Source organism: Staurois parvus, unplaced genomic scaffold (genome assembly GCF_062004578.1).
Source record: "Staurois parvus isolate SC_StPar_1 unplaced genomic scaffold, SC_StPar_1.0 ptg000145l, whole genome shotgun sequence".
Taxonomy (NCBI): domain Eukaryota; kingdom Metazoa; phylum Chordata; class Amphibia; order Anura; family Ranidae; genus Staurois; species Staurois parvus.
In genome coordinates, this window is record NW_028317941.1 from 8,762,458 (window position 1) to 8,786,758 (window position 24,301).

A 24,301-nucleotide genomic window follows, 5' to 3' on the forward strand; every position below is an offset into this window, starting at 1 on the left:
ATGTTAATTACACAGGTTCTGTGGCTGATTAAGATGGTTAATTAAACTCAGTGCCATATCTGTATTAAATTGGCCACATAACCTGTGTAATTAATATGTGTTTGGGTTTAAAGGGATGAGGTGGAAACCCTAGTTTTGCTGCATGTTAGTACCAGGTCACAGTTTTCAAGATCGCCCCACAAGGAGCTGAGCAAGCCAGGATCCAATAACAGATATAGTAGGAAGGATCACACAGAAGCGTAGTCAGTAAGCAAACCAAAGGTAGGTAACAAGTGGTTTCAGGTTGGGATGAGGCAGAAGCGTAGTCGAGGAACAAGCCAAAGATCTGTAGCGAAGGTACAGACAGCAGCAGGAGAGACAAGAGAGAGATAATTAGAGATGAGCGAATCGAACCAGGCGAACCGGAATTCGAGTCGAATTTCAGGAAATATTCGATTCGCGGCGAAACCGAAATTTTGCCTACTTCGGGTGCGCGAATCGAACATTTCCCGATCAGCCGGCAAAAGTGTCCCTGCAGTGAGCTCCGCTATTTCTGACAGTTCTCTGACAGAAGGAACACATGTTTAGCGGTTGAAACATTGTATCTATTAGTTTACATTTAGGATACAGATGTTTCAACCACTGTTCATGTGAAGAAGCTGTGAGAGAACTGTCAGAAATAGAGGAACTCTGCACATACACTTTTTGCCGGCTTGGAATTATTCTTCTTTTCATCCTACTTCTTCTTCTTCTTCATCTTCATCCTCAGAAGAAGAGGATGAGGATGAGGATGAAGAAGAAGAAGAAGAAGTAGGATGAAAAGAAGAATAATTCCAAGCCGGCAAAAAGTGTATGTGCAGAGTTCCTCTATTTCTGACAGTTCTCTCACAGCTTCTTCACATGTACAGCGGTTGAAACATCTGTATCCTAAATGGAAACTAATAGATACAATTTGTATCTATTAGTTTCCATTTAGGATACAGATGTTTCAACCGCTGTACATGTGAAGAAGCTGTGAGAGAACTGTCAGAAATAGAGGAACTCTGCACATACACTTTTTGCCGGCTTGGAATTATTCTTCTTTTCATCCTACTTCTTCTTCTTCTTCTTCTTCTTCATCCTCATCCTCATCCTCTTCTTCTGAGGATGAGGATGAGGATGAAGAAGAAGAAGAAGCAGTAGGATGAAAATAAGAATAATTCCAAGCCGGCAAAAAGTGTATGTGCAGAGTTCCTCTATTCTGCAGATACACTTAGAGGAGCTCTGCACATACACTTTTTGCCTGTTTGGAATTAATCTTATTTTCATCCTACTTCTTCTTCTTCTTCTTCTTCTTTATCCTCATCCTCAGAAGAAGAAGAAGAGGATGAAGAAGAAGAAGAAGAAGTAGGATGAAAATAAGAATAATTGCAAGCCGGCAAAAAGTGTATGTGCAGAGTTCCTCTATTCTGCAGATACACTTAGAGGAGCTCTGCACATACACTTTTTGCCGGCTTGGAATTAATCTTATTTTCATCCTACTTCTTCTTCTTCTTCTTCTTCTTCATCCTCATCCTCATCCTCAGAAGAAGAAGAAGAGGATGAGGATGAGGATGAAGAAGAAGAAGAAGAAGTAGGATGAAAATAAGAATAATTCCAAGCCGGCAAAAAGTGTATGTGCAGAGCTCCTCTAAGTGTATCTGCAGAGCTCCTCTAAGTGTATCTGCAGAATAGAGGAACTCTGCACATACACTTTTTGCCGGAAACCGCTGTATGGAGGGAATGTCATGGAACTGTCAGAAATAGACTATTAATGACAGTTCTGGGACTGTCCTTCCATACAGCGGTTGAAACATTGTATGTATTTGTTTCCATAAATGGATCCATTTATGGAAACAAATACATACAATGTTTCAACCGCTGTATGGAAGGACAGTCCCAGAACTGTCATAAATAGTCTATTTCTGACAGTTCTATGACATTCCCTCCATACAGCGGTTGAAACAGCTGTATGGAGTGAATGTCCCAGAACTGTCAGAAATAGACTATTTATGACAGTTCTGGGACATTCACTCCATACAGCGGTTGAAACATTGTATCTATTTTTTTCCATAAATGACATTCTGCAGATACACTTAGAGGAGCGCTGCAGATACACTTTTTGCCGGCTTGGAATTATTCTTATTTTCATCCTACTTCTTCTTTTTCTTCTTATGAGGATGAGGATGAAGAAGAAGAAGTAGGATGAAAATAAGATTAATTCCAAGCCGGCAAAAAGTGTATCTGCAGCGCTCCTCTAAGTGTATTTGCAGAATGTCATTTATGGAAAAAAATAGATACAATGTTTCAACCGCTGTATGGAAGGACAGTCCCAGAACTGTCATAAATAGTCTATTTCCGACAGTTCTGGGACATTCACTCCATACAGCTGTTTCAACCGCTGTATGGAGGGAATGTCATAGAACTGTCAGAAATAGACTATTAATGACAGTTCTGGGACTGTCCTTCCATACAGCGGTTGAAACATTGTATGTATTTGTTTCCATAAATGGATCCATTTATGGAAACAAATACATACAATGTTTCAACCGCTGTATGGAAGGACAGTCCCAGAACTGTCATTAATAGTCTATTTCTGACAGTTCCATGACATTCCCTCCATACAGCGGTTGAAACAGCTGTATGGAGTGAATGTCCCAGAACTGTCAGAAATAGACTATTTCTGACAGTTCTGGGACAATCACTCCATACAGCTGTTTCAACCGCTGTATGGAGGGAATGTCATGGAACTGTCAGAAATAGACTATTAATGACAGTTCTGGGACTGTCCTTCCATACAGCGGTTGAAACATTGTATGTATTTGTTTCCATAAATGGATCCATTTATGGAAACAAATACATACAATGTTTCAACCGCTGTATGGAGTGATTGTCCCAGAACTGTCAGAAATAGTCTATTTCTGACAGTTCTGGGACATTCACTCCATACAGCTGTTTCAACCGCTGTATGGAGGGAATGTCATGGAACTGTCAGAAATAGACTATTAATGACAGTTCTGGGACTGTCCTTCCATACAGCGGTTGAAACATTGTATGTATTTGTTTCCATAAATGGATCCATTTATGGAAACAAATACATACAATGTTTCAACCGCTGTATGGAAGGACAGTCCCAGAACTGTCATTAATAGTCTATTTCTGACAGTTCTATGACATTCCCTCCATACAGCGGTTGAAACAGCTGTATGGAGGGAATGTCCCAGAACTGTCGGAAATAGACTATTTATGACAGTTCTGGGACTGTCCTTCCATACAGCGGTTGAAACATTGTATCTATTTTTTTCCATAAATGACATTCTGCAAATACACTTAGAGGAGCGCTGCAGATACACTTTTTGCCGGCTTGGAATTAATCTTATTTTCATCCTACTTCTTCTTCTTCATCCTCATCCTCATAAGAAGAAAAAGAAGAAGTAGGATGAAAATAAGAATAATTCCAAGCCGGCAAAAAGTGTATCTGCAGCGCTCCTCTAAGTGTATCTGCAGAATGTCATTTATGGAAAAAAATAGATACAATGTTTCAACCGCTGTATGGAGTGAATGTCCCAGAACTGTCATAAATAGTCTATTTCTGACAGTTCTGGGACATTCACTCCATACAGCTGTTTCAACAGCTGTATGGAGTGAATGTCCCAGAACTGTCAGAAATAGACTATTTCTGACAGTTCTGGGACTGTCCTTCCATACAGCGGTTGAAACATTGTATGTATTTGTTTCCATAAATGGATCCATTTATGGAAACAAATACATACAATGTTTCAACCGCTGTATGGAAGGACAGTCCCAGAACTGTCATTAATAGTCTATTTCTGACAGTTCCATGACATTCCCTCCATACAGCGGTTGAAACAGCTGTATGGAGTGATTGTCCCAGAACTGTCAGAAATAGTCTATTTCTGACAGTTCTGGGACATTCACTCCATACAGCTGTTTCAACCGCTGTATGGAGGGAATGTCATGGAACTGTCAGAAATAGACTATTAATGACAGTTCTGGGACTGTCCTTCCATACAGCGGTTGAAACATTGTATGTATTTGTTTCCATAAATGGATCCATTTATGGAAACAAATACATACAATGTTTCAACCGCTGTATGGAAGGACAGTCCCAGAACTGTCATTAATAGTCTATTTCTGACAGTTCTATGACATTCCCTCCATACAGCGGTTGAAACAGCTGTATGGAGTGAATGTCCCAGAACTGTCGGAAATAGACTATTTATGACAGTTCTGGGACTGTCCTTCCATACAGCGGTTGAAACATTGTATCTATTTTTTTCCATAAATGACATTCTGCAAATACACTTAGAGGAGCGCTGCAGATACACTTTTTGCCGGCTTGGAATTAATCTTATTTTCATCCTACTTCTTCTTCTTCATCCTCATCCTCATAAGAAGAAAAAGAAGAAGTAGGATGAAAATAAGAATAATTCCAAGCCGGCAAAAAGTGTATCTGCAGCGCTCCTCTAAGTGTATCTGCAGAATGTCATTTATGGAAAAAAATAGATACAATGTTTCAACCGCTGTATGGAGTGAATGTCCCAGAACTGTCATAAATAGTCTATTTCTGACAGTTCTGGGACATTCACTCCATACAGCTGTTTCAACAGCTGTATGGAGTGAATGTCCCAGAACTGTCAGAAATAGACTATTTCTGACAGTTCTGGGACTGTCCTTCCATACAGCGGTTGAAACATTGTATGTATTTGTTTCCATAAATGGATCCATTTATGGAAACAAATACATACAATGTTTCAACCGCTGTATGGAAGGACAGTCCCAGAACTGTCATTAATAGTCTATTTCTGACAGTTCTATGACATTCCCTCCATACAGCGGTTGAAACAGCTGTATGGAGTGAATGTCCCAGAACTGTCGGAAATAGACTATTTATGACAGTTCTGGGACTGTCCTTCCATACAGCGGTTGAAACATTGTATCTATTTTTTTCCATAAATGACATTCTGCAAATACACTTAGAGGAGCGCTGCAGATACACTTTTTGCCGGCTTGGAATTAATCTTATTTTCATCCTACTTCTTCTTCTTCATCCTCATCCTCATAAGAAGAAAAAGAAGAAGTAGGATGAAAATAAGAATAATTCCAAGCCGGCAAAAAGTGTATCTGCAGCGCTCCTCTAAGTGTATTTGCAGAATGTCATTTATGGAAAAAAATAGATACAATGTTTCAACCGCTGTATGGAGTGAATGTCCCAGAACTGTCATAAATAGTCTATTTCTGACAGTTCTGGGACATTCACTCCATACAGCTGTTTCAACCGCTGTATGGAGGGAATGTCATAGAACTGTCAGAAATAGACTATTTATGACAGTTCTGGGACTGTCCTTCCATACAGCGGTTGAAACATTGTATGTATTTGTTTCCATAAATGGATCCATTTATGGAAACAAATACATACAATGTTTCAACCGCTGTATGGAAGGACAGTCCCAGAACTGTCATTAATAGTCTATTTCTGACAGTTCCATGACATTCCCTCCATACAGCGGTTGAAACAGCTGTATGGAGTGAATGTCCCAGAACTGTCAGAAATAGACAGAAACTGTCACAGAACTGTCCTTCTTCTCATCCTTCTTCTTCTCATCCTTCTTCTCATCCTTCTTCTCATCCTTCTCCTTCTTCTCATCCTTCTCCTTCTTCTCATCCTTCTCCTTCTCCTTCTTCTCATCCTTCTCCTTCTCCTTCTTCTCATCCTTCTCCTTCTTCTCATCCTTCTCCTTCTCCTTCTTCTCATCCTTCTCCTTCTCCTTCTTCTCATCCTTCTCCTTCTCCTTCTTCTCATCCTTCTCCTTCTCCTTCTTCTCATCCTTCTCCTTCTCCTTCTTCTCATCCTTCTCCTTCTCCATCTTCTCATCCTTCTCCTTCTTCTCATCCTTCTCCTTATCCTTCTTCTCATCCTTCTCCTTCTCCATCTTCTCATCCTTCTCCTTTTCCTTCTTCTCATCCTTCTCCTTCTGCTTCTCCTTCTCCTTCTCCTTCTTCTCATCCTTCTCCTTCTTCTCATCCTTCTCCTTCTTCTCATCCTTCTCCTTCTCCTTCTTCTCATCCTTCTCCTTCTTCTCATCCTTCTCCTTCTTCTCATCCTTCTCCTTCTTCTCATCCTTCTCCTTCTCTTCATCCTTCTCCTTCTTCTCATCCTTCTCCTTCTCCTTCTTCTCATCCTTCTCCTTCTCCTTCTTCTCATCCTTCTCCTTCTCCATCTTCTCATCCTTCTCCTTCTCCTTCTTCTCATCCTTCTCCTTCTTCTCATCCTTCTCCTTCTTCTCATCCTTCTCCTTCTCCTTCTTCTCATCCTTCTCCTTCTTCTCATCCTTCTCCTTCTCCTTCTTCTCATCCTTCTCCTTCTCCTTCTTCTCATCCTTCTCCTTCTTCTCATCCTTCTCCTTCTCCTTCTCTTTCCTCATCTCCAAGGGCATTTAAATTAAAGGTACAGTGTTCTGCACTAATTTAAAGGCTCTCTGAAGCCTAGAAACCCTTTTTATAAGTCATCTTCGTAGCGAAGAAATTCGCATCGAATCGAATTTCACACTGGAATTCGCCGAATCAGCCGAATCGAATTTTTGAGAAATTCGCTCATCTCTAGAGATAATGGCTGGAGAAGGCACAATAATTTTGCAAACAGGAAGTGTAGAGACATGGCTTAAATCAGGAAGTTCAAGAGAGGATCAATGGATTCAAGGTTCAGCAGAAAACAGGGCACAAATAAGGATTGTCCAATGGATCAGGCTGAGTGATGTTCAGCATCTCAGGTCGCTCAATAAGAAGAGATACTGCCATACACAGTCGAGGTCCTGGGTTCAAGTCCAGCCCTTGACAAGCAAGCTCCCTGTAGTGCAGGGACTGGTCTCTTGAAGCCTGCGTTGGCTCTGGTACACACTCCAGCCTCTGCAGTGTACCTACTATACAGGCCATGGATAATATCCCCTGTATTGTACATTCTAGGGCTCCACTCACAGACTGGAGAGTGGAATCAGCTGATAGTGCCTCTTGTGAAACCCCCTGCACATAACAAGCAATAAACCCTTGCAGTGGTTTGGGGCACTGCAAGGGTTGATCTTATTTTAATTTTTCTTGAATTTACTCTAAAGGAAACCTTTCTTGAGAGAAATAAGGGAACTGAAATGCTAGTTGCCTGGTTACCTGGCTTCAGGACACACAGACCTATAACAAATAAGCATCAGAAAAGTTGGACTGGATTTCTGGATAATTAACGCAGACTGTGGACTAAGGCTGCATGCAACTATATACACATCATTCTGATGGCTCTAACATATTATTGTGTATAATAAAAAGTTCCAGACTGCTGCCCCATCTACCAGTGTAATCCATCTGGGTCCTCACTGTTACTTACCTGCACTTTTTTTTTTGCATAATAATGGACTCTGTATGTACATTTCACTCATTTTGGGTCAGTATATCCAGAGCTAGACTTCTAAACTTAGCAAGTGTTTGTTGAATCTGTCTGGGTTGAAATTGTTAAATGGAGGCTATGCTCCAGAATAACATATCAGTTCATAGGGAGACAGTAAGAAAACAAGATTAAAAGCAATATTTCCCTTTACTAAAGCTATCTGCTGCCCATGAGTGGATTCCTCAATCTGCTGACACTCTGAACAGCCATCAAACATTCATATATCAGGACCTAATGTTTGCAGTGACTAGCAACATTTATTGAGAAACTCTATCATTTCCTACCTTGGCATCAAACAGACACAGAGCATACTAAACAGAATGGAAGGCAGAGACATATTATGCTATTACTAAAAGAAACTTTACAATAAAAGTGACCTTCAAATTAAACTGCAACGTAAGGATAGGGAAAGGAATGGAATATGCAAATCAAATGGTATAGGTGTACAGGATCCAAGACAGGCTTCTGTACCTCCCAGGATATGAGAGTTATTTTTGTAGATTTTGGTGTGACCAAAATCAAGTACATGGAAAATTCCACCAGCACACAGAGCAGAGGATCAAAGGGAAAAGGGCTAATAGAATTTATGGAGAATACACTCATTTCCCACTCTCGTCCTTGTGGATAAAGGTTGAGTTGCCTTCAAAAAGTAAGTATACACCATAGCTATTAGTTATTGCAAGAAAATTTGCCACATTTACCACTTTAATTTTTTTGTCTGGTAGCTAATAAAGTCAGCCACATGAATAGTTATTCAAATTCTAAGAAATTCTCCCCGATATTCCTGCAGATTTCTATAATCCCAAATCCCGTCTTTTGCAGGTCTTGCCATTGAGCTAATTCATCTGGAGTCAAAAGAAAAAATTAAGCAGAACATTTGTTTATTGCAAACAGAGTACAAAATGTCGCCAGTTAATGCAAAATGTGTTTTTTTACTATGTAGCAAATTTTGCAAATGTTTTGCCCTTGCTTATAACCCAGCAGTTGAGTATGTCAACACAATGTGGCAAATTCACAATTCAATATGCCTTTTACTAGAACTTACCATAGCGCAAAATGGGTACTGGTGGTTGTACATGTAGCCAGGTCCTAGGCTATACATAATGGGACATTATTCTACAGTTTATTGTTTACTCCTTATTTTCCTATGAGCCACTGACAATGTGCTGCATAAATTTCCTTCGGCCAGAGAGAGAGAGTTAGAGCCAAGTAATCTCATAGACTCTCAAGCAGAGTGCTAAGAATCTTGGAAAGTGTAGTCCAAAATGGTTACCATTTAATGGTTTGGATGGCTTTCTAAACTACAGTGTTCACAATTCCATAGACAGCAGGAGGAGTCAGAGGGGGTCTAAAGGCACTTGCGTGGGAAAGTTCACTTTCTTGGTGCTGAGGGAACCGCTAGTGTAGGACCATCCTGTGTATTCAGAGGAGGAAGCTGGAGGACTAAGTCAGGGTAACTCAGGTCCATGGTAGGAGCAGGAAGCCAGAACTTCATCTCAGAATGGAAAATTTTATTAAATGTAATTCTTAATAACATTTTGATGCACATTTTCTACTTTGATTCACATCAACTAATCACAAAAATATTTGAATTTTAAAGCCCAACTCCACAACAAATAATAACAGAAAACCTAGAAGCCGAAATCCATGTGATTAAAAAATATAACTGTAAAGAGATCGGTTGAGCCATTGGAAATGGTCATAACACAAAACCATTGGAAAAGGTAGGCAGGCCATGCAACTGAATCTCTGTAGGGCAAGAGTCTCAGAGGCCAAAAAACAGTATCTTGGAAGAAGGAAAAAAAATTATGAAGGGTACAAAAACGTGTTGTTTTTTAGCAGAGATACTCAGGATAGTAGTAATAATGTTAAAAGATGTATCATATAATAAGAAACTGACATACCAGAAAAGCAAAAATTTAATTCCAGAGACCAAGTAATACATTAAGAGACATGGATTCAAAATTATTAAACAATGGAGGAGATACTGACTCAAGTTATACAGAGACAATCAGATTCAGTATTTACAGTACTGAGGGGCCAAGGCAGGGGAAACTACTAGGAGACTCTTCATCAAGGATCCCCTCAGGAAGATTTAGATTTCACTAGATGGCAATGTCAAGTCACAGCTCCTATGTTGCTGGAACCAAGGAATAGGTGGGGGCACAGGGGACTTGATTTATTTCCTGAGGATCTGTTGAGAAAACTCTCAGTCTAGCTAAAACCACAAAATGCAGACAGCTCTACAGGATTCTCTGCCTGTCAAAATCACTGCTCTTCAATTTCATCACCTGAAATGCCAGTCTAGTCAGATTCAGTGGAATGGACATAGCCTGGCCATGTGAACTAAGTTAGCAGCTGGGATAACCTCACTGAGAACAGTGAGGTTATCAATCCATAAACAGATACACACTAAATCATCTTGTGTAGAATTAGAGTTTTATACACAGTCTTAACTTTTACCATTAGGCTCGGCCAACACTATAGTCTCTGATAAAATTAGCATTCCTGTCTTTTTTAAGTTTATTGTGCCCTGGCATGGCTCTGGAATAACTGGGCTCTTCAGGTATATATGTAAATCACTATAAAATTGCTAGCAGCTGGCAAAACTTTCTGTTAAATAGATGTCCCTTTTGTTCTTGAGTTCTTGATAGCTACTAACTGTTGGTTATGACTTAGCTTGTTCTCTGACCAATGACCACAATTTGGATTTTGCCCCAATAATTTGCCTGGCAGTTTGTTCTGTCTTATTGACCTTGGCTCGTCCTAATTTCCTGACAGTTCAGTGTGTTTAACATACAGCCTTTCTGCACTTGGCCTGTCTAGGTTCTGGTTTTCCTGCTTGCTTCCAACGCTTCCAGTTAATTGCAGAGCACACTTTAGACCACTATCCTATGCGAGATTATGCAACACAAAACATCCAGTCTGGGATTCTGGTGAAGACCAGATGCTCTTTGTCTATATAAAAAACCTGTGCCTGCTGCTGGTGATTCATGTACCCTGCTCATCATAGTTGGTCTGCTGGTCATGTCATTCCTTATCCAAGTGTGATCAGCACATCATGAGTATACATCTTAAAATAATATCTTTATTGAATTAATCCATTTAGAATTGGGTTACACCAAGAAGAAGTCTATAAAAGACAGGCAGAAGCATGGGTACATAATGCATTTCAACCCTATCTGAGTCTTGTTCATGTTCATTCCATTCCTTGTCACTTTCTACTGGTAACATGTTTGCAAAGCACACAGCCTAACTACAGCTACTCATATCTAGTTTATGGAAATGTTTCTCAGATTGAGCTTACCACTAGTAGCTCAAGTAGACCTCTCCATGGAACAATTTCATCAACTACAGATTTTGACCCTTGGATTAAAAAAGTTTATATCCTTGATTTTGTACCATAGGTAGGCCAGCAGTATGACACATAATACAAAGGTAGCAACGAAGGCAGCTCACAAAAGAAATGAGCAAGTATTTGTCCTTGAACTACATTCTAAAAAATCTAAAAATAAATGCTTAACGGTCTAATTTATTGATTTTAATATCTTTCCTGAATGTTGCTTAAAAGGAAAGTACCACTAAATGTGATGTTTTAGATTTTAGTAATGTTAATGAATTAAACCACCTAATGATTTCATAAACCTCTCAAAGTATTCAGTGGCAAGATTTCAGAGTTTGGGTTCCCAGGTCTGAGCACCAGTGGTTCAAACAAACTTTTGAAGTGGGAGGGAAGTGAACTATGGCAAAAGATTTTACCCTTGACATCCAAAACAGATATGGGAAGCCTGGTGCAGGACTTGAATTTACCATTAGGCACAGTATGCTTATGCCTTTTGGCAGAAAAGGCATAAGAAGCAGCTTTTCACTGTATACTTATCCACTACCCATGTTTTTCCATTATCACTAGAAATACATTTTATTTAAACTTATTCACACAATGTTTTAATCCAGATTAGGACCAGTAAAACAATACAATGTTCTGCATACAAGGAATGATCCCAGTAGAGGGTTGTTGCTTAAGCCAGGAAAGGTTGTATGCCTTCAGGCTCCATTAATAAGATTATGGCCCTGGCTGGTGGGTCATTAAGTGTTCCCCTTTCCAAGAGACTGAAACAAAACATTTGGGTTATCTGACTTTTTAAAATGCAGACAAAAGGTTATAAAGAAAGAAATAAAAACCAATAACACCAAAAAATCAAGTGATGAGACAACACAATGGGCCACTTGGTCTTTTTCTGCTGTTACTCTTCTGTTTCTAAGCATTTTATTTTTAAATAATTATTTGTAATAGATTAAATTGCGGTTGATAGATATCCCCTTTGGTTTGGTGTGGCCAAAATGGAAAATGTGACATAAGTTGATATATTAAGGCATATAGCCTGTTCACTTTGTAAGGGAGGTTGCACTTTTCAAGGAAGTCTGCCCCAGAGCTTAGTGAATGTGGTGAAGTTTCACTTTGCTAAGAATGCCTAATCACATGCAAGAAAAATAAGAAAGACATTTTGTTTGCACATGATTGGATGATGGAAGCCACCAGAGATTCACCTCATTTACTGAGCTCTGGAGCCAATTCCCTTGAAAAGTGCACCTTCTCCTACAAAGTGAACAGCCTATTTGCCATTAAAAAATCAACCCCTAGGTCTGCAGCTCACAACGGATAGCATTGTCCTTTAAAAGTTATACAGTAAGTGGTAAGGCCTCATACCAACCATTCAGATGTGTTCTGGGTGTGTCTATAACCAGTAGGCTTATGAAGCCTTAGGAAGCATCACCTGCACACGTATCTTTACATGTGTCTGGCAGTAGTATGTAAAAATAGAAAGAAGAAGAAATTGGAAAAGGCTAAAGTTGCTTTTATATAATAAAGAAAAATGCTAACCTCAGCAAAATTGAGGTTGGTTCCTATAGGTACGTATGCATATAAACATATAAAAAGCATTGGCTGATATCAGCAACAGGTCAACATATGCTCCAGTTTTCTTAGTTCTATTTTATATAATCTTCTATATACCGTGTTTCCCGGAAAATAAGACAGTGTCTTATATTAATGTTTGCTCCCAAAGATGCGCTAGGTCTTATTTTCAGGGGATGTCTTATTTTTCCATGAAGAAGAATACGGTACACATTTATTGTTAAATGAAAATAAAGGAAATTTATTACCTGTATACGGTACGGTAGTACGGTAGTTGTCAACACAAACCAGACAAACTGTGAATCCTACAGTATCAAGAATTAACTAATTTATTCAATGGCAATCATGTCATCATCTTCTGGACCATCATCATAACAATCATTATAACAGGCAGTGTCACCAGAGACAGACCAGCACTCACCACCTTCGCCGCGTCCCGTCCGCTCTGATCCTCCTGTTCTTCTACACGCATCTGCGAAAGTCTCCTCCTCTCTCCCGCCCCACGTTCACCGCTCACTCCAACCTACGCTCCGCCTCCACACAGCAGTGACGTCAGGACTCCGCGTAACGTCACTGGTTGCTAGACGCCAGTCGGGGCGGCCCTAGCAACCAGTTTACGGGAAATTAATTTTCATTCCGATACAGAGCCTAGGGGGGCCTTATTTTCGGGGGGATGCCTTATATTTCACCCAGAAGGAAACCTGTAAGTAGGTCTTATTTTCGGAGGATGTTTTATTTTCGGGGAAACACGGTAGTAGTACAAACCTAATTTCCAACATGAAAATTGTCATTGTGTGATCTTTACTGATATAAATGTTTAAGTGCTATGCTATAAAAAAATTGTAAATCATAAAGTTAAGAGCAGTTTTTTAAAGAAACTGGCTTGAAATGCTATACATCTACTAACAAAGTGAGTTGCAAAAATAGAGTAATGTATACTGTCAATTATGTAACAACACTCATTAGTAAATAATATCTAAATGTCATACCAGGCTTAGACTTATTTTACTTGTAAATCCCCAGGATATGCCCTTTAGAATGAAGTAGAAACATAGGAGAACTCAAACAGAATTAAACAAAATGGTGGCGATTCTTAATAAAACTTTAACCACTTTAGTAATGCATCTTGGATTTGGAGTCAAAGTACACATATAAAACTGCAACCTTCTTCTGAGCTTCAAAAATGCCTTATAGGAAGGAAAGGTAAAGTTGTTCTTGTGTTTGTTATAAATGGTCCTTTTAACTAAGCTGTATACAGGCAGAGGTGATATGGCTATATACCAGCATAGATTGCCAACTTGTATACTGACAAAGAAGTGCTGGATTGGGAATAAAAAGAACAGTTGGTTTATAAAGCACACCAGTCCGCATTTATGTACATGCCTGAACTTTTCCAAGCCCAGTGGAGCAATAATGTTTTTGAATTGGCACTTGTGTTCACTTAGTACTGTCTTAGGAGCTAAGCAAAGGATATATATAGGCTATAGTAAATTTTCCTGTTCTGTTTAATCAGGACTCATTATTAAACACAGAATAAAACAGCTTTATACTTTAAGCCTAGTGCAAACATAAATCCTAGACACAGCTGTAAAACATATTGATTGTAACTAAGCAATGATCTTTTCTAGAGATGAGCGAAGAAATGAAAAATTCGATTCGACTGATTCGGCGAATTCGTGGACAATATTCGATTCGAGTCGAATAAATTTGCTGTGAATTTAACTTAAAAAAGGGTGTTTCTAGGCTTCAGAGAGACTTAATATTAGTGCAGAACACTGTACCTTTAATTTAAATGCCCTTGGAGTCTGCTGGGGAAGAGAAATAATACTGTCTGTCAGTATGACATGCAGATGAGTGCCGTCGATCTTAGAATCACTGCACACTTCACTCCTTTGGCCAGTCACGGGGCCAAAACCAGTGTTTGGAGCCACAGTGTGGCGGTGGAGGCAGCAGCAATGGGAGGCCATACAGCAACCTATGACAAAATGGAAACCAGCAGGAGCGTGAGGAGACCTGAAAGTGGCACATGGCAGAGTGGGAGCAATGGGAGGCGGTACAGGGACCCAGGTCACACTGTGGGCCCAGCAGCAGCGTGACCAGGCGGTACGGGGGCCCATGGCCGATATGGGGCTTGGTGGCACCTATGGAAGGCCTGTAATCTGCCAGCAACCTATGACAAAATGGGCAACCGCAGGAGTGTGAGGAGATTTCAAAGTGGCACATGGCAGAGTGGAAGCAATGGGAGGCCGTACAGGGACCCAGGTCACACTGTGGGACCAGCATCAGCGTGAACAGGCGGTACGGGGGCCCATGGCCGATTTGACCTCATTCATCCCATAGTCCTGCCGACTCACGAATAGCGTGGCCTCCTCAAAGGGCCTGAGCAAGCGCAGGTGTCACACATGAGCTGACAATGGCTGACATCTAAGTTACACAGGGAGTACCTTTATCCGCTTTTAACATCAGGAAATCTGTGATGGCCTTTAGCTGTTCGTAAAGGCGGTCTAACATATGTAGGGTTGAATTACACCTTGTTGCAACGTCACAGCATGAGGAGTCGGTACGGGGGCCCATGGCAGATTACATGTCTGGCAGCAGCAATGGGAGGCCCGTAATCTGCCAGCACCCTATGTCAAAAAATTTAACACACCAGCAGTGTGAAGAGACCTGAAAGTGGCACATGGCAGCAGAGTGTGGCGATGGAGACAGCAGCAATGGGAGGCCGTACAGGGACCCATGACAGACTCTAGACTTGGCAGCAGCATGAGGAGGCGGTATATAGGGGCCCATGGCAGATTAGGGGCCTGGCAGCAGCTATGTGAGGCCCGTAATCTGCCTGCACCCTATGTCAAAAAATTTAACACACCAGCAGTGTGAAGAGACCTGAAAGTGGCACATGGCAGCAGAGTGTGGCGATGGAGACAGCAGCAATGGGAGGCCGTACAGGGACCCATGACAGACTCTAGACTTGGCAGCAGCATGAGGAGGCGGTATATAGGGGCCCATGGCAGATTAGGGGCCTGGCAGCAGCTATGTGAGGCCCGTAATCTGCCTGCACCCTATGTCAAAAAATTTAACACACCAGCAGTGTGAAGAGACCTGAAAGTGGCACATGGCAGCAGAGTGTGGCGATGGAGACAGCAGCAATGGGAGGCCGTACAGGGACCCATGAGAGACTCTGGACTTGGCAGCAGCATGAGGAGGCGGTATATAGGGGCCCATGGCAGATTAGGGGCCTGGCAGCAGCTATGTGAGGCCCGTAATCTGCCTGCACCCTATGTCAAAAAATTTAACACACCAGCAGTGTGAAGAGACCTGAAAGTGGCACATGGCAGCAGAGTGTGGCGATGGAGACAGCAGCAATGGGAGGCCGTACAGGGACCCATGACAGACTCTAGACTTGGCAGCAGCATGAGGAGGCGGTATATAGGGGCCCATGGCAGATTAGGGGCCTGGCAGCAGCTATGTGAGGCCCGTAATCTGCCTGCACCCTATGTCAAAAAATTTAACACACCAGCAGTGTGAAGAGACCTGAAAGTGGCACATGGCAGCAGAGTGTGGCGATGGAGACAGCAGCAATGGGAGGCCGTACAGGGACCCATGAGAGACTCTGGACTTGGCAGCAGCATGAGGAGGCGGTATATAGGGGCCCATGGCAGATTAGGGGCCTGGCAGCAGCTATGTGAGGCCCGTAATCTGCCTGCACCCTATGTCAAAAAATTTAACACACCAGCAGTGTGAAGAGACCTGAAAGTGGCACATGGCAGCAGAGTGTGGCGATGGAGACAGCAGCAATGGGAGGCCGTACAGGGACCCATGAGAGACTCTGGACTTGGCAGCAGCATGAGGAGGCGGTATATAGGGGCCCATGGCAGATTAGGGGCCTGGCAGCAGCTATGTGAGACCCGTAATCTGCCTGCACCCTATGTCAAAAAATTTAACACACCAGCAGTGTGAAGAGACCTGAAAGTGGCACATGGCAGCAGAGTGTGGCGATGGAGACAGCAGCAATGGGAGGCCGTACAGGGACCCATGACAGACTCTAGACTTGGCAGCAGCATGAGGAGGCGGTATATAGGGGCCCATGGCAGATTAGGGGCCTGGCAGCAGCTATGTGAGGCCCGTAATCTGCCTGCACCCTATGTCAAAAAATTTAACACACCAGCAGTGTGAAGAGACCTGAAAGTGGCACATGGCAGCAGAGTGTGGCGATGGAGACAGCAGCAATGGGAGGCCGTACAGGGACCCATGACAGACTCTAGACTTGGCAGCAGCATGAGGAGGCGGTATATAGGGGCCCATGGCAGATTAGGGGCCTGGCAGCAGCTATGTGAGGCCCGTAATCTGCCTGCACCCTATGTCAAAAAATTAAACACACCAGCAGTGTGAAGAGACCTGAAAGTGGCACATGGCAGAGTGTGGCGATGGAGACAGCAGCAATGGGAGGCCGTACAGGGACCCATGAGAGACTCTAGACTTGGCAGCAGCATGAGGAGGCGGTATATAGGGGCCCATGGCAGATTAGGGGCCTGGCAGCAGCTATGTGAGGCCCGTAATCTGCCTGCACCCTATGTCAAAAAATTTAACACACCAGCAGTGTGAAGAGACCTGAAAGTGGCACATGGCAGCAGAGTGTGGCGATGGAGACAGCAGCAATGGGAGGCCGTACAGGGACCCATGAGAGACTCTGGACTTGGCAGCAGCATGAGGAGGCGGTATATAGGGGCCCATGGCAGATTAGGGGCCTGGCAGCAGCTATGTGAGGCCCGTAATCTGCCTGCACCCTATGTCAAAAAATTTAACACACCAGCAGTGTGAAGAGACCTGAAAGTGGCACATGGCAGCAGAGTGTGGCGATGGAGACAGCAGCAATGGGAGGCCGTACAGGGACCCATGACAGACTCTAGACTTGGCAGCAGCATGAGGAGGCGGTATATAGGGGCCCATGGCAGATTAGGGGCCTGGCAGCAGCTATGTGAGGCCCGTAATCTGCCTGCACCCTATGTCAAAAAATTTAACACACCAGCAGTGTGAAGAGACCTGAAAGTGGCACATGGCAGCAGAGTGTGGCGATGGAGACAGCAGCAATGGGAGGCCGTACAGGGACCCATGAGAGACTCTGGACTTGGCAGCAGCATGAGGAGGCGGTATATAGGGGCCCATGGCAGATTAGGGGCCTGGCAGCAGCTATGTGAGGCCCGTAATCTGCCTGCACCCTATGTCAAAAAATTTAACACACCAGCAGTGTGAAGAGACCTGAAAGTGGCACATGGCAGCAGAGTGTGGCGATGGAGACAGCAGCAATGGGAGGCCGTACAGGGACCCATGAGAGACTCTGGACTTGGCAGCAGCATGAGGAGGCGGTATATAGGGGCCCATGGCAGATTAGGGGCCTGGCAGCAGCTATGTGAGACCCGTAATCTGCCTGCACCCTATGTCAAAAAATTTAACACACCAGCAGTGTGAAGAGACCTGAAAGTGGCACATGGCAGCAGAGTGTGGCGATGGAGACAGCAGCAATGGGAGGCCGTACAGGGACCCATGACAGACTCTAGACTTGGCAGCAGCATGAGGAGGCGGTATATAGGGGCCCATGGCAGATTAGGGGCCTGGCAGCAGCTATGTGAGGCCCGTAATCTGCCTGCACCCTATGTCAAAAAATTTAACACACCAGCAGTGTGAAGAGACCTGAAAGTGGCACATGGCAGCAGAGTGTGGCGATGGAGACAGCAGCAATGGGAGGCCGTACAGGGACCCATGACAGACTCTAGACTTGGCAGCAGCATGAGGAGGCGGTATATAGGGGCCCATGGCAGATTAGGGGCCTGGCAGCAGCTATGTGAGGCCCGTAATCTGCCTGCACCCTATGTCAAAAAATTAAACACACCAGCAGTGTGAAGAGACCTGAAAGTGGCACATGGCAGAGTGTGGCGATGGAGACAGCAGCAATGGGAGGCCGTACAGGGACCCATGAGAGACTCTGGACTTGGCAGCAGCATGAGGAGGCGGTATATAGGGGCCCATGGCAGATTAGGGGCCTGGCAGCAGCTATGTGAGGCCCGTAATCTGCCTGCACCCTATGTCAAAAAATTTAACACACCAGCAGTGTGAAGAGACCTGAAAGTGGCACATGGCAGCAGAGTGTGGCGATGGAGACAGCAGCAATGGGAGGCCGTACAGGGACCCATGAGAGACTCTGGACTTGGCAGCAGCATGAGGAGGCGGTATATAGGGGCCCATGGCAGATTAGGGGCCTGGCAGCAGCTATGTGAGACCCGTAATCTGCCTGCACCCTATGTCAAAAAATTTAACACACCAGCAGTGTGAAGAGACCTGAAAGTGGCACATGGCAGCAGAGTGTGGCGATGGAGACAGCAGCAATGGGAGGCCGTACAGGGACCCATGACAGACTCTAGACTTGGCAGCAGCATGAGGAGGCGGTATATAGGGGCCCATGGCAGATTAGGGGCCTGGCAGCAGCTATGTGAGGCCCGTAATCTGCCTGCACCCTATGTCAAAAAATTAAACACACCAGCAGTGTGAAGAGACCTGAAAGTGGCACATGGCAGAGTGTGGCGATGGAGACAGCAGCAATGGGAGGCCGTACAGGGACCCATGAGAGACTCTAGACTTGGCAGCAGCATGAGGAGGCGGTATATAGGGGCCCATGGCAGATTAGGGGCCTGGCAGCAGCTATGTGAGGCCCGTAATCTGCCTGCACCCTATGTCAAAAAATTTAACACACCAGCAGTGTGAAGAGACCTGAAAGTGGCACATGGCAGCAGAGTGTGGCGATGGAGACAGCAGCAATGGGAGGCCGTACAGGGACCCATGAGAGACTCTGGACTTGGCAGCAGCATGAGGAGGCGGTATATAGGGGCCCATGGCAGATTAGGGGCCTGGCAGCAGCTATGTGAGGCCCGTAATCTGCCTGCACCCTATGTCAAAAAATTTAACACACCAGCAGTGTGAAGAGACCTGAAAGTGGCACATGGCAGCAGAGTGTGGCGATGGAGACAGCAGCAATGGGAGGCCGTACAGGGACCCATGACAGACTCTAGACTTGGCAGCAGCATGAGGAGGCGGTATATAGGGGCCCATGGCAGATTAGGGGCCTGGCAGCAGCTATGTGAGGCCCGTAATCTGCCTGCACCCTATGTCAAAAAATTTAACACACCAGCAGTGTGAAGAGACCTGAAAGTGGCACATGGCAGCAGAGTGTGGCGATGGAGACAGCAGCAATGGGAGGCCGTACAGGGACCCATGAGAGACTCTGGACTTGGCAGCAGCATGAGGAGGCGGTATATAGGGGCCCATGGCAGATTAGGGGCCTGGCAGCAGCTATGTGAGGCCCGTAATCTGCCTGCACCCTATGTCAAAAAATTTAACACACCAGCAGTGTGAAGAGACCTGAAAGTGGCACATGGCAGCAGAGTGTGGCGATGGAGACAGCAGCAATGGGAGGCCGTACAGGGACCCATGAGAGACTCTAGACTTGGCAGCAGCATGAGGAGGCGGTATATAGGGGCCCATGGCAGATTAGGGGCCTGGCAGCAGCTATGTGAGGCCCGTAATCTGCCTGCACCCTATGTCAAAAAATTTAACACACCAGCAGTGTGAAGAGACCTGAAAGTGGCACATGGCAGCAGAGTGTGGCGATGGAGACAGCAGCAATGGGAGGCCGTACAGGGACCCATGAGAGACTCTGGACTTGGCAGCAGCATGAGGAGGCGGTATATAGGGGCCCATGGCAGATTAGGGGCCTGGCAGCAGCTATGTGAGGCCCGTAATCTGCCTGCACCCTATGTCAAAAAATTAAACACACCAGCAGTGTGAAGAGACCTGAAAGTGGCACATGGCAGCAGAGTGTGGCGATGGAGACAGCAGCAATGGGAGGCCGTACAGGGACCCATGAGAGACTCTGGACTTGGCAGCAGCATGAGGAGGCGGTATATAGGGGCCCATGGCAGATTAGGGGCCTGGCAGCAGCTATGTGAGGCCCGTAATCTGCCTGCACCCTATGTCAAAAAATTTAACACACCAGCAGTGTGAAGAGACCTGAAAGTGGCACATGGCAGCAGAGTGTGGCGATGGAGACAGCAGCAATGGGAGGCCGTACAGGGACCCATGAGAGACTCTAGACTTGGCAGCAGCATGAGGAGGCGGTATATAGGGGCCCATGGCAGATTAGGGGCCTGGCAGCAGCTATGTGAGGCCCGTAATCTGCCTGCACCCTATGTCAAAAAATTTAACACACCAGCAGTGTGAAGAGACCTGAAAGTGGCACATGGCAGCAGAGTGTGGCGATGGAGACAGCAGCAATGGGAGGCCGTACAGGGACCCATGAGAGACTCTAGACTTGGCAGCAGCATGAGGAGGCGGTATATAGGGGCCCATGGCAGATTAGGGGCCTGGCAGCAGCTATGTGAGGCCCGTAATCTGCCTGCACCCTATGTCAAAAAATTTAACACACCAGCAGTGTGAAGAGACCTGAAAGTGGCACATGGCAGCAGAGTGTGGCGATGGAGACAGCAGCAATGGGAGGCCGTACAGGGACCCATGAGAGACTCTGGACTTGGCAGCAGCATGAGGAGGCGGTATATAGGGGCCCATGGCAGATTAGGGGCCTGGCAGCAGCTATGTGAGGCCCGTAATCTGCCTGCACCCTATGTCAAAAAATTTAACACACCAGCAGTGTGAAGAGACCTGAAAGTGGCACATGGCAGCAGAGTGTGGCGATGGAGACAGCAGCAATGGGAGGCCGTACAGGGACCCATGAGAGACTCTAGACTTGGCAGCAGCATGAGGAGGCGGTATATAGGGGCCCATGGCAGATTAGGGGCCTGGCAGCAGCTATGTGAGGCCCGTAATCTGCCTGCACCCTATGTCAAAAAATTTAACACACCAGCAGTGTGAAGAGACCTGAAAGTGGCACATGGCAGCAGAGTGTGGCGATGGAGACAGCAGCAATGGGAGGCCGTACAGGGACCCATGAGAGACTCTGGACTTGGCAGCAGCATGAGGAGGCGGTATATAGGGGCCCATGGCAGATTAGGGGCCTGGCAGCAGCTATGTGAGGCCCGTAATCTGCCTGCACCCTATGTCAAAAAATTTAACACACCAGCAGTGTGAAGAGACCTGAAAGTGGCACATGGCAGCAGAGTGTGGCGATGGAGACAGCAGCAATGGGAGGCCGTACAGGGACCCATGAGAGACTCTAGACTTGGCAGCAGCATGAGGAGGCGGTATATAGGGGCCCATGGCAGATTAGGGGCCTGGCAGCAGCTATGTGAGGCCCGTAATCTGCCTGCACCCTATGTCAAAAAATTTAACACACCAGCAGTGTGAAGAGACCTGAAAGTGGCACATGGCAGCAGAGTGTGGCGATGGAGACAGCAGCAATGGGAGGCCGTACAGGGACCCATGACAGACTCTAGACTTGGCAGCAGCATGAGGAGGCGGTATATAGGGGCCCATGGCAGATTAGGGGCCTGGCAGCAGCTATGTGAGGCCCGTAATCTGCCTGCACCCTATGTCAAAAAATTTAACACACCAGCAGTGTGAAGAGACCTGAAAGTGGCACATGGCAGCAGAGTGTGGCGATGGAGACAGCAGCAATGGGAGGCCGTACAGGGACCCATGAGAGACTCTGGACTTGGCAGCAGCATGAGGAGGCGGTATATAGGGGCCCATGGCAGATTAGGGGCCTGGCAGCAGCTATGTGAGGCCCGTAATCTGCCTGCACCCTATGTCAAAAAATTTAACACACCAGCAGTGTGAAGAGACCTGAAAGTGGCACATGGCAGCAGAGTGTGGCGATGGAGACAGCAGCAATGGGAGGCCGTACAGGGACCCATGAGAGACTCTAGACTTGGCAGCAGCATGAGGAGGCGGTATATAGGGGCCCATGGCAGATTAGGGGCCTGGCAGCAGCTATGTGAGGCCCGTAATCTGCCTGCACCCTATGTCAAAAAATTTAACACACCAGCAGTGTGAAGAGACCTGAAAGTGGCACATGGCAGCAGAGTGTGGCGATGGAGACAGCAGCAATGGGAGGCCGTACAGGGACCCATGAGAGACTCTAGACTTGGCAGCAGCATGAGGAGGCGGTATATAGGGGCCCATGGCAGATTAGGGGCCTGGCAGCAGCTATGTGAGGCCCGTAATCTGCCTGCACCCTATGTCAAAAAATTTAACACACCAGCAGTGTGAAGAGACCTGAAAGTGGCACATGGCAGCAGAGTGTGGCGATGGAGACAGCAGCAATGGGAGGCCGTACAGGGACCCATGACAGACTCTAGACTTGGCAGCAGCATGAGGAGGCGGTATATAGGGGCCCATGGCAGATTAGGGGCCTGGCAGCAGCTATGTGAGGCCCGTAATCTGCCTGCACCCTATGTCAAAAAATTTAACACACCAGCAGTGTGAAGAGACCTGAAAGTGGCACATGGCAGCAGAGTGTGGCGATGGAGACAGCAGCAATGGGAGGCCGTACAGGGACCCATGAGAGACTCTGGACTTGGCAGCAGCATGAGGAGGCGGTATATAGGGGCCCATGGCAGATTAGGGGCCTGGCAGCAGCTATGTGAGGCCCGTAATCTGCCTGCACCCTATGTCAAAAAATTTAACACACCAGCAGTGTGAAGAGACCTGAAAGTGGCACATGGCAGCAGAGTGTGGCGATGGAGACAGCAGCAATGGGAGGCCGTACAGGGACCCATGAGAGACTCTAGACTTGGCAGCAGCATGAGGAGGCGGTATATAGGGGCCCATGGCAGATTAGGGGCCTGGCAGCAGCTATGTGAGGCCCGTAATCTGCCTGCACCCTATGTCAAAAAATTTAACACACCAGCAGTGTGAAGAGACCTGAAAGTGGCACATGGCAGCAGAGTGTGGCGATGGAGACAGCAGCAATGGGAGGCCGTACAGGGACCCATGACAGACTCTAGACTTGGCAGCAGCATGAGGAGGCGGTATATAGGGGCCCATGGCAGATTAGGGGCCTGGCAGCAGCTATGTGAGGCCCGTAATCTGCCTGCACCCTATGTCAAAAAATTTAACACACCAGCAGTGTGAAGAGACCTGAAAGTGGCACATGGCAGCAGAGTGTGGCGATGGAGACAGCAGCAATGGGAGGCCGTACAGGGACCCATGAGAGACTCTGGACTTGGCAGCAGCATGAGGAGGCGGTATATAGGGGCCCATGGCAGATTAGGGGCCTGGCAGCAGCTATGTGAGGCCCGTAATCTGCCTGCACCCTATGTCAAAAAATTTAACACACCAGCAGTGTGAAGAGACCTGAAAGTGGCACATGGCAGCAGAGTGTGGCGATGGAGACAGCAGCAATGGGAGGCCGTACAGGGACCCATGACAGACTCTAGACTTGGCAGCAGCATGAGGAGGCGGTATATAGGGGCCCATGGCAGATTAGGGGCCTGGCAGCAGCTATGTGAGGCCCGTAATCTGCCTGCACCCTATGTCAAAAAATTTAACACACCAGCAGTGTGAAGAGACCTGAAAGTGGCACATGGCAGCAGAGTGTGGCGATGGAGACAGCAGCAATGGGAGGCCGTACAGGGACCCATGACAGACTCTAGACTTGGCAGCAGCATGAGGAGGCGGTATATAGGGGCCCATGGCAGATTAGGGGCCTGGCAGCAGCTATGTGAGGCCCGTAATCTGCCTGCACCCTATGTCAAAAAATTAAACACACCAGCAGTGTGAAGAGACCTGAAAGTGGCACATGGCAGAGTGTGGCGATGGAGACAGCAGCAATGGGAGGCCGTACAGGGACCCATGACAGACTCTAGACTTGGCAGCAGCATGAGGAGGCGGTATATAGGGGCCCATGGCAGATTAGGGGCCTGGCAGCAGCTATGTGAGGCCCGTAATCTGCCTGCACCCTATGTCAAAAAATTTAACACACCAGCAGTGTG